This window comes from Oncorhynchus keta, unplaced genomic scaffold (genome assembly GCF_023373465.1).
Source record: "Oncorhynchus keta strain PuntledgeMale-10-30-2019 unplaced genomic scaffold, Oket_V2 Un_contig_753_pilon_pilon, whole genome shotgun sequence".
Classification (NCBI taxonomy): Eukaryota; Metazoa; Chordata; class Actinopteri; order Salmoniformes; family Salmonidae; genus Oncorhynchus; species Oncorhynchus keta.
Window position 1 is genome coordinate 337667 of NW_026289522.1, and position 8222 is coordinate 345888.

The window sequence follows — 8222 nt, forward strand, 5'->3', positions numbered from 1 at the left end:
AGTATGTGAACCCTTTGGAATCACCTGGATTTCTGAATAAATTGGTCATAAAATATACAATTTAATCTGATCTTCATCTAAGTCACAACAATAGACAAACACAGTCTGCTTAAACTAATAACACACACAATGATACGTTTTCATGTCTTTATTGAACACACCGTGTGAACAGTCACAGTGCAGGGTGGGAAAAGTATGTGAACCCTCGGATTTAATAACTGGTTGACCCTCCTTTGGCAGCAATAACCTCAACCAAATGTTTTCTGTAGTTGCAGATCAGACCTGCACAACGGTCAGGAGGAAGTTTGGTCCGATCCTCTTTACAAAACTGTTTCAGTTCAGCAATATTCTTGGGAAGTCTGGTGTGAACTGCTCTCGAGGTCATGCCACAGACTCTCAATCGGGTTGAGGTCAGGACTCTGACTGGGCCTCTCCAGAAGATCAGGACTGACTGGGCCTCTCCAGAAGGTCAGGACTCTGACTGGGCCTCTCCAGAAGGTCAGGACTCTGACTGGGCCTCTCCAGAAGGCGTATTTTCTTCTGTTGAAGCCATTCTGTTGTTGATTTACTTCTATGTTTTGGGTCATTGTCCTGTTGCATCACCCAACTTCTGTTGAGCTTCAATTGGCGGATAGCCTTACATTCTCCTGCAAAATGTCTTGATAGACTTGGGAATTCATTTTTCCATTGATGATAGCAAGCTGCCCAGGCCCTGAGGCAGCAAAGCAGCCCCAAACCATGATGCCCCCTCCACCATACTTTACAGTTGGGATGAGGTTTTGATGTTGGTGTGCTGTGCCTTTTTTTCCCCCATGCATAGTGTTGTGTGTTCCTTCCAAACAACAACTTTAGTTTAATCTGTCCACAGAATATTTTGCCAGAAGCGCTGTGGAACATCTAGGTGCACTTTTGCAAACTTCAGATGTGCAGCAATGTTTTTTTGGACAGCAGTGGCTTCTTCCGTGGTGTCCTCCCATGAACACCATTCTTGTTTAGTGTTTGACGTATCGTAGACCCGTCAACAGAGAAGTTAGCATGTTCCAGAGATTTCTGTAAGTCTTTAGCTGACACTCTAGGATTCTTCTTAACCTCATTGAGCATTCTGCGCTGTGCTCTTGCAGTCATCTTTGCAGGACGGCCTCTCCTGGGGAGAGTAGCAACAGTGCTGAACTTTCTCCACTTCTAGACAATTTATCTTACTGTGAACTGATGAACATCAAGGCTTTTAGAGATACTTTTGTAACCCTTTCCAGCTTTATGCAAGTCAACAATTAGGTCTTCTGAGATCTCTCTTGTTCGAGTCATGGTTCCTATCAGGCAATGCTTCTTGTGAATCGCAAACTCACATTTTGTGAGTGTTTTTATAGGGCAGGGCAGCTCTAACCAACATCTCCAATCTCATCTCATTGATTGGACTCCAGGTTAGTTGACTCCTGACTCCAATTATCTTTTGGAGAAGTCATTAGCCTGGGGGTTCACATACTTTTTCCAACCTATACTGTGAATGTTTAAATTATGTATTCAATATGGACAAGAAAAATACAATAATTTGTGTGTTATTAGTTTAAGCAGACTGTGTCTGTTGCTGTGACTTAGATGAAGATCAGATCTAATCCAGATAAGAAATAGTATTTGAACCCTTTTTCATGCCACTGTATAACTTTGCATTCTAACCTTTGATGTACTGTAGCATTCTAACACTCCGTTTAGTGGATGAAAACTAAACTGGATAATGGCTCGGTAGCTCTAATCAAGAGGAGCTTATTTTCAGTAGCATTGCACCGCACCAGGTTGGTTACGCTAAGTGACACAAACAGTGTTGTTAGTCTGAGGGGCTATCGCCATGGGGATTGACTCAACAACAACACCAGCATATTCATCAGTTCTGTCAGATTATAGGTCTTAACCCCTGTGCTGCACTCCTACCCACTGAGAGTGTAATCACCTGGCAAACAGAAGGCCAGCTGTGCTGCACTCCTACCCACTGAGACTGTAATCACCTGGCAAACAGAAGGCCAGCTGTGCTGCACTCCTACCCACTGAGACTGTAATCACCTGGCAAACAGAAGGCCAGCTGTGCTGCACTCCTACCCACTGAGAGTGTAATCACCTGGCAAACAGAAGGCCAGCTGTGCTGCACTCCTACCCACTGAGACTGTAATCACCTGGCAAACAGAAGGCCAGCTGTGCTGCACTCCTACCCACTGAGACTGTAATCACCTGGCAAACAGAAGGCCAGCTGTGCTGCACTCCTACCCACTGAGAGTGTAATCACCTGGCAAACAGAGGGCCAGCTGTGCTGCACTCCTACCCACTGAGAGTGTAATCACCTGGCAAACAGAAGGCCAGCTGTGCTGCACTCCTACCCACTGAGACTGTAATCACCTGGCAAACAGAAGGCCAGCTGTGCTGCACTCCTACCCACTGGGACTGTAATCACCTGGCAAACAGAAGGCCAGCTGTGCTGCACTCCTACCCACTGGGACTGTAATCACCTGGCAAACAGAAGGCCAGCTGTGCTGCACTCCTACCCACTGGGACTGTAATCACCTGGCAAACAGAGGGCCAGCTGTGCTGCACTCCTACCCACTGAGAGTGTAATCACCTGGCAAACAGAAGGCCAGCTGTTCTGCACTCCTACCCACTGGGACTGTAATCACCTGGCAAACAGAAGGCCAGCTGTGCTGCACTCCTACCCACTGGGACTGTAATCACCTGGCAAACAGAGGGCCAGCTGTGCTGCACTCCTACCCACTGGGACTGTAATCACCTGGCAAACAGAAGGCCAGCTGTTCTGCACTCCTACCCACTGGGACTGTAATCACCTGGCAAACAGAAGGCCAGCTGTGCTGCACTCCTACCCACTGAGAGTGTAATCACCTGGCAAACAGAAGGCCAGCTGTGCTGCACTCCTACCCACTGAGACTGTAATCACCTGGCAAACAGAAGGCCAGCTGTGCTGCACTCCTACCCACTGGGACTGTAATCACCTGGCAAACAGAAGGCCAGCTGTGCTGCACTCCTACCCACTGAGAGTGTAATCACCTGGCAAACAGAAGGCCAGCTGTGCTGCACTCCTACCCACTGGGACTGTAATCACCTGGCAAACAGAAGGCCAGCTGTGCTGCACTCCTACCCACTGGGACTGTAATCACCTGGCAAACAGAAGGCCAGCTGTGCTGCACTCCTACCCACTGAGACTGTAATCACCTGGCAAACAGAAGGCCAGCTGTGCTGCACTCCTACCCACTGAGAGTGTAATCACCTGGCAAACAGAAGGCCAGCTGTGCTGCACTCCTACCCACTGAGACTGTAATCACCTGGCAAACAGAAGGCCAGCTGTGCTGCACTCCTACCCACTGGGACTGTAATCACCTGGCAAACAGAAGGCCAGCTGTGCTGCACTCCTACCCACTGAGAGTGTAATCACCTGGCAAACAGAAGGCCAGCTGTGCTGCACTCCTACCCACTGGGACTGTAATCACCTGGCAAACAGAAGGCCAGCTGTGCTGCACTCCTACCCACTGGGACTGTAATCACCTGGCAAACAGAGGGCCAGCTGTGCTGCACTCCTACCCACTGAGAGTGTAATCACCTGGCAAACAGAAGGCCAGCTGTGCTGCACTCCTACCCACTGGGACTGTAATCACCTGGCAAACAGAAGGCCAGCTGTGCTGCACTCCTACCCACTGGGACTGTAATCACCTGGCAAACAGAGGGCCAGCTGTGCTGCACTCCTACCCACTGGGACTGTAATCACCTGGCAAACAGAGGGCCAGCTGTGCTGCACTCCTACCCACTGGGACTGTAATCACCTGGCAAACAGAGGGCCAGCTGTGCTGCTTTGATGTCTGCAATGCACCAGCCCCCGGTCTCAAAAAAACACGTTTGTGCAATCAAACCAGAAGCAAAAATCTGTGAATGACGCAAGATGAGTCCACGACAGAAGAAACAGAGGAACCACCATAACAGCCAGTACTAAGCCATGATGGAGCACGGTGGATGTACACATACAGCAGCCTAGAGGATTCAGGCCTACTGTAAAGCACTGTCTGTCTGGGCATGGGCTTAGAGGTCTGCCAGCCAAGCTCAGCGTGGTTCAGCCGCTATAAAAAACACTTGTGGTTATGCTCCAGTGTCTGCGTTGCCGGGAAATCCACTTGTTTAAGAGAGCCAGTGGGAGGTTGTGACAAAGCAAGGAGAAACAGCCCTCCAGGCAGGGGGTGTCCCTAAGAGCTGATTTGGGATCTGTTTACACAACCACAATGATTATCCCTTCTCCTGTGGAGGTACATATCCAAACTGACCTCAGATCAGCTACAGAGGCAACCTCCACATGAAAAAGAAACTGATAAAAGCCACACGACCAGATGAGAGCGAACCCACCAGTCTTTTATAGGCAGTTCATTGGGTCTTTTACGACGTAAACCGTCTGGGTTCAAACATGCCGTCTGCCCCGTTGGGCAACGTTTTGAAACGACTCCTCTCTTATTCCACTATACACATTAAAAAAGTAGATCTGACATCTTATCGTGAATAAAACATAGTATATGGAGTGAATGTAAACATAGAAACCAGTATTTCCAGATGAAACAGTCCCATAACAGACCCTTGAATCCATGCCCCTCATGCATCTCTTTGAAAAACACAACACAGAAACTCCATTCCTGTATCAAACTGACTTGGATTTGACTGAATATAACAGCATAGATTATTACTGGGCCATGTTTGACTGTTTCCATATCAAAGCGTGCATGGCACAGCCAACACACTTAAACGTCAACCTCATTGCCACAGAGTAAAGGAAAACCTGGCCTTTCACAGGCAGTAGGCCTATACAAGAATAGGACACGTTAGAGCACACTGGTCCTCAGGGGCCAAACAGTGTGCATGTGTATGCACAGCGGTAACATCTTCAACAGCTGTTTGTTTAGTTCTCAGTAACAAGGTGTGTGGACGACTCCTTAATGTCCAAATCAAAGACTGGGGAGTCCAGACATTCTATATCATTATATCACCAGACTTGATTCAACGTGGGCATTTGAGGAGTGCAGAGCCTGTTAAGGCTTGTTCTGTTGATGTACCAACCTATGGGGTTTTTCTGTAATTGTTCTGTTGATGTACCAACCTATGGGGTTTTCTGTAATTGTTCTGTTGATGTACCAACCTATGGGGTTTTCTGTAATTGTTCTGTTGATGTACCAACCTATGGGGTTTCTGTAATTGTTCTGTTGATGTACCAACCTATGGGGTTTCTGTAATTGTTCTGTTGATGTACCAACCTATGGGGTTTTCTGTAATTGTTCTGTTGATGTACCAACCTATGGGGTTTTCTGTAATTGTTCTGTTGATGTACCAACCTATGGGGTTTTCTGTAATTGTTCTGTTGATGTACCAACCTATGGGGTTTTCTGTAATTGTTCTGTTGATGTACCAACCTATGGGGTTTTCTGTAATTGTTCTGTTGATGTACCAACCTATGGGGTTTCTGTAATTGTTCTGTTGATGTACCAACCTGTGGGTTTTCTGTAATTGTTACATTACATTACATTTAAGTCATTTAGCAGACGCTCTTATCCAGAGCGACTTACAAATTGTTCTGTTGATGGATTCACTACCATGCAATACCATGATTAGGCTATTTGACTATAATAGCACATTGTTTTGGAGGGGAAAGAGGGGGGGGGGGTCTATTGAGCATATAAGGTGATACATTGACGATATTAATTCAATAGAAGTTTGAGATAAGCCTACTAGCAATATGTAGGCTAAAAGTTGATCCTAGTCAAAAAAGGCAAATTGCACAAAATACCATTTCATCCAACTTCAATATGATGCTATATTTGTCATAATCCTTGATTAAAAACTGCACTGGGATACAGAAATATATAAACATGATAAACAATTGTTATACCAATATTAACGTAATGCTGTGGTGGGAACGTACTAAATGATAATACTTGAGTCAACGTAAAGAGGTTTTAATAGAAAATGAATCAAGTAAAAATAATTCGCCATGTAAAATACTACTTGAGTACAGTAGTGTCATACTTGAGTAAAAGTAAATGCTATACATCAAAAGCCTTATATTAAGCAAACCAGAAGGCACGATTATTGTTGTTGTTTTTTTAACCACAGTCACATCAACACTCAAGACATCTTTGACAAACGCAGTATTTGTGTTTAGTGAGTCCTCCAGATCCGAGGCAGTAGGGAAGAGACAACGCGTTATATTGATTGGTGCTTGAACGGGATCATAATTCTGTCCTGCTTTACCAGTAAAAGTTAAACAAAAATAATGATAAAGTACAGTTATCCAAAAATAAACGGCTTAAGTAATACTTTAGTGTTTTTACTTTAGTAGGCTACTTTACACCACTGACGTAATGTAAAGGCTAACCCTACAGACTTCTCCCACCTTTAGAAAATAATGCAATATAGACAGCGTTATGATGAACGTATTTATATGCATATTAAACAGAACACAATGTTTTATTTTAACTGGGCCCTATAACAAATTAATACTGGTAAAAAAAAAAACGACTTACCCGTTGAGCAGTGCATGGAGTTAGTGATAATGAGATTGATTTAATTCCGTCCTCTGCAATAACACAATCTCCTACACTTTAACTATCAAATCCATGCTTCAAAAGTCTTAAAGCTGAACAAATCGTGTGTGATGCGTTCTGCCTCTACAAGAGCGGCGTCCGAGAACAGAGACTGTCAAGTGGACCTATATAGCAAATTGTCTTGGGTACGCTGTTGGCGATGTTGCATGAGTGCTGCAAAACTATCAAAACCGTTTCTCTACCACCTCTCTCCCTAAATTATATTCAAGCGACCCCTAGTGGCAGTTATACGCAACATTGGCTGGTCTTGAGTGGCAGAAGAATCAGACAATTCGTTTAAGCTTTGCCAGCAGCAGATTTATGACAATTCCATACATTAATTACAACATTGTTACAGCATTTGATTTATAAAGTGAAGAAATAATAAAACAAAAACGCACACAAAACCCACCACAGAGTACATTATGATGACATTGTGTAGGCTATTATATTACAACACTTAAATTTATAAAAAATGTAAGAATGAAACACACACATCTAGTGTTTCTTCATGACCAAACTGCTAATATATTTACATAGGCTACATATGAACATATTTATACAATAACCCGCAGGACTATATGCGTGTCATTAACCAGTCAGTCAGCTAATCAGTATCTGTCCGAGACAACTAAACTGTCTCCGAGCCACACAGATGTGTGTGTGACAGTATGATAGTCGCTCGGTAATCCTTTAGAAACATTTTCATATTGTTGTGTATAAAGAGGGTAATTAACATATTGTTGTGTATAAAGAGGGTAATTAACATATTGTTGTGTATAAAGAGGGTAATTAACATATTGGTGTGTATAAAGAGGGTAATTAACATATTGTTGTGTATAAAGAGGGTAATTAACATATTGTTGTGTATAAAGAGGGTAATTAACATATCGGGGTGTATAGAGGGTAATTAACATATTGGTGTGTATAAAGAGGGTAATTAACATATTGGTGTGTATAAAGAGGGTAATTAACATATTGGTGTGTATAAAGAGGGTAATTAACATATCGGGGTGTATAGAGGGTAATTAACATATTGTTGTGTATAAAGAGGGTAATTAACATATTGGTGTGTATAAAGAGGGTAATTAACATATTGTTGTGTATAAAGAGGTTAATTAACATATTGTTGTGTATAAAGAGGGTAATTAACATATTGGTGTGTATAAAGAGGCTAATTAACATATTGTTGTGTATAAAGAGGGCAATTAACATATTGTTGTGTATAGAGGGTAATTAACATATCGCTGTGTGTATAAGAGGGTAATTAACATATTGTTGTGTATAAAGAGGATAATTAACATATCGGGGTGTATATAGAGGGTAATTAACATATTGTTGTGTATAAAGAGGGTAATTAACATATTGTTGTGTATAAAGAGGGTAATTAACATATCGGGGTGTATAGAGGGTAATTAACATATTGGTGTGTATAAAGAGGGTAATTAACATATTGGTGTGTATAAAGAGGGTAATTAACATATTGGTGTGTATAAAGAGGTTAATTAACATATTGTTGTGTATAAAGAGGGTAATTAACATATTGGTGTGTATAAAGAGGGTAATTAACATATTGTTGTGTGTAAAGAGGGTAATTAACATATTGTTCTGTGT

At 43.0% G+C, this 8222-nt stretch overlaps 1 long non-coding RNA gene across 11 annotated transcripts; it reads right to left on the reverse strand.

Moving 5' to 3' along the window:
- Nucleotides 1-2264: 2264 nt before the first annotated feature.
- LOC127926410 (uncharacterized) lies at nt 2265-8222 on the reverse strand. 11 transcript variants are annotated; one of them, XR_008124060.1, is made up of 5 exons: nt 5283-8222; nt 2881-5206; nt 2661-2770; nt 2551-2605; nt 2288-2385 (listed from the first exon to the last, which is right to left on the reverse strand). It is a non-coding gene; the product is annotated as an uncharacterized LOC127926410 (long non-coding RNA). The 11 variants fall into 11 exon arrangements; XR_008124056.1 differs by having other exon boundaries at nt 2270-2330; nt 2441-2770; XR_008124064.1 differs by lacking the exon at nt 2661-2770 and having other exon boundaries at nt 2292-2385; nt 3156-5206.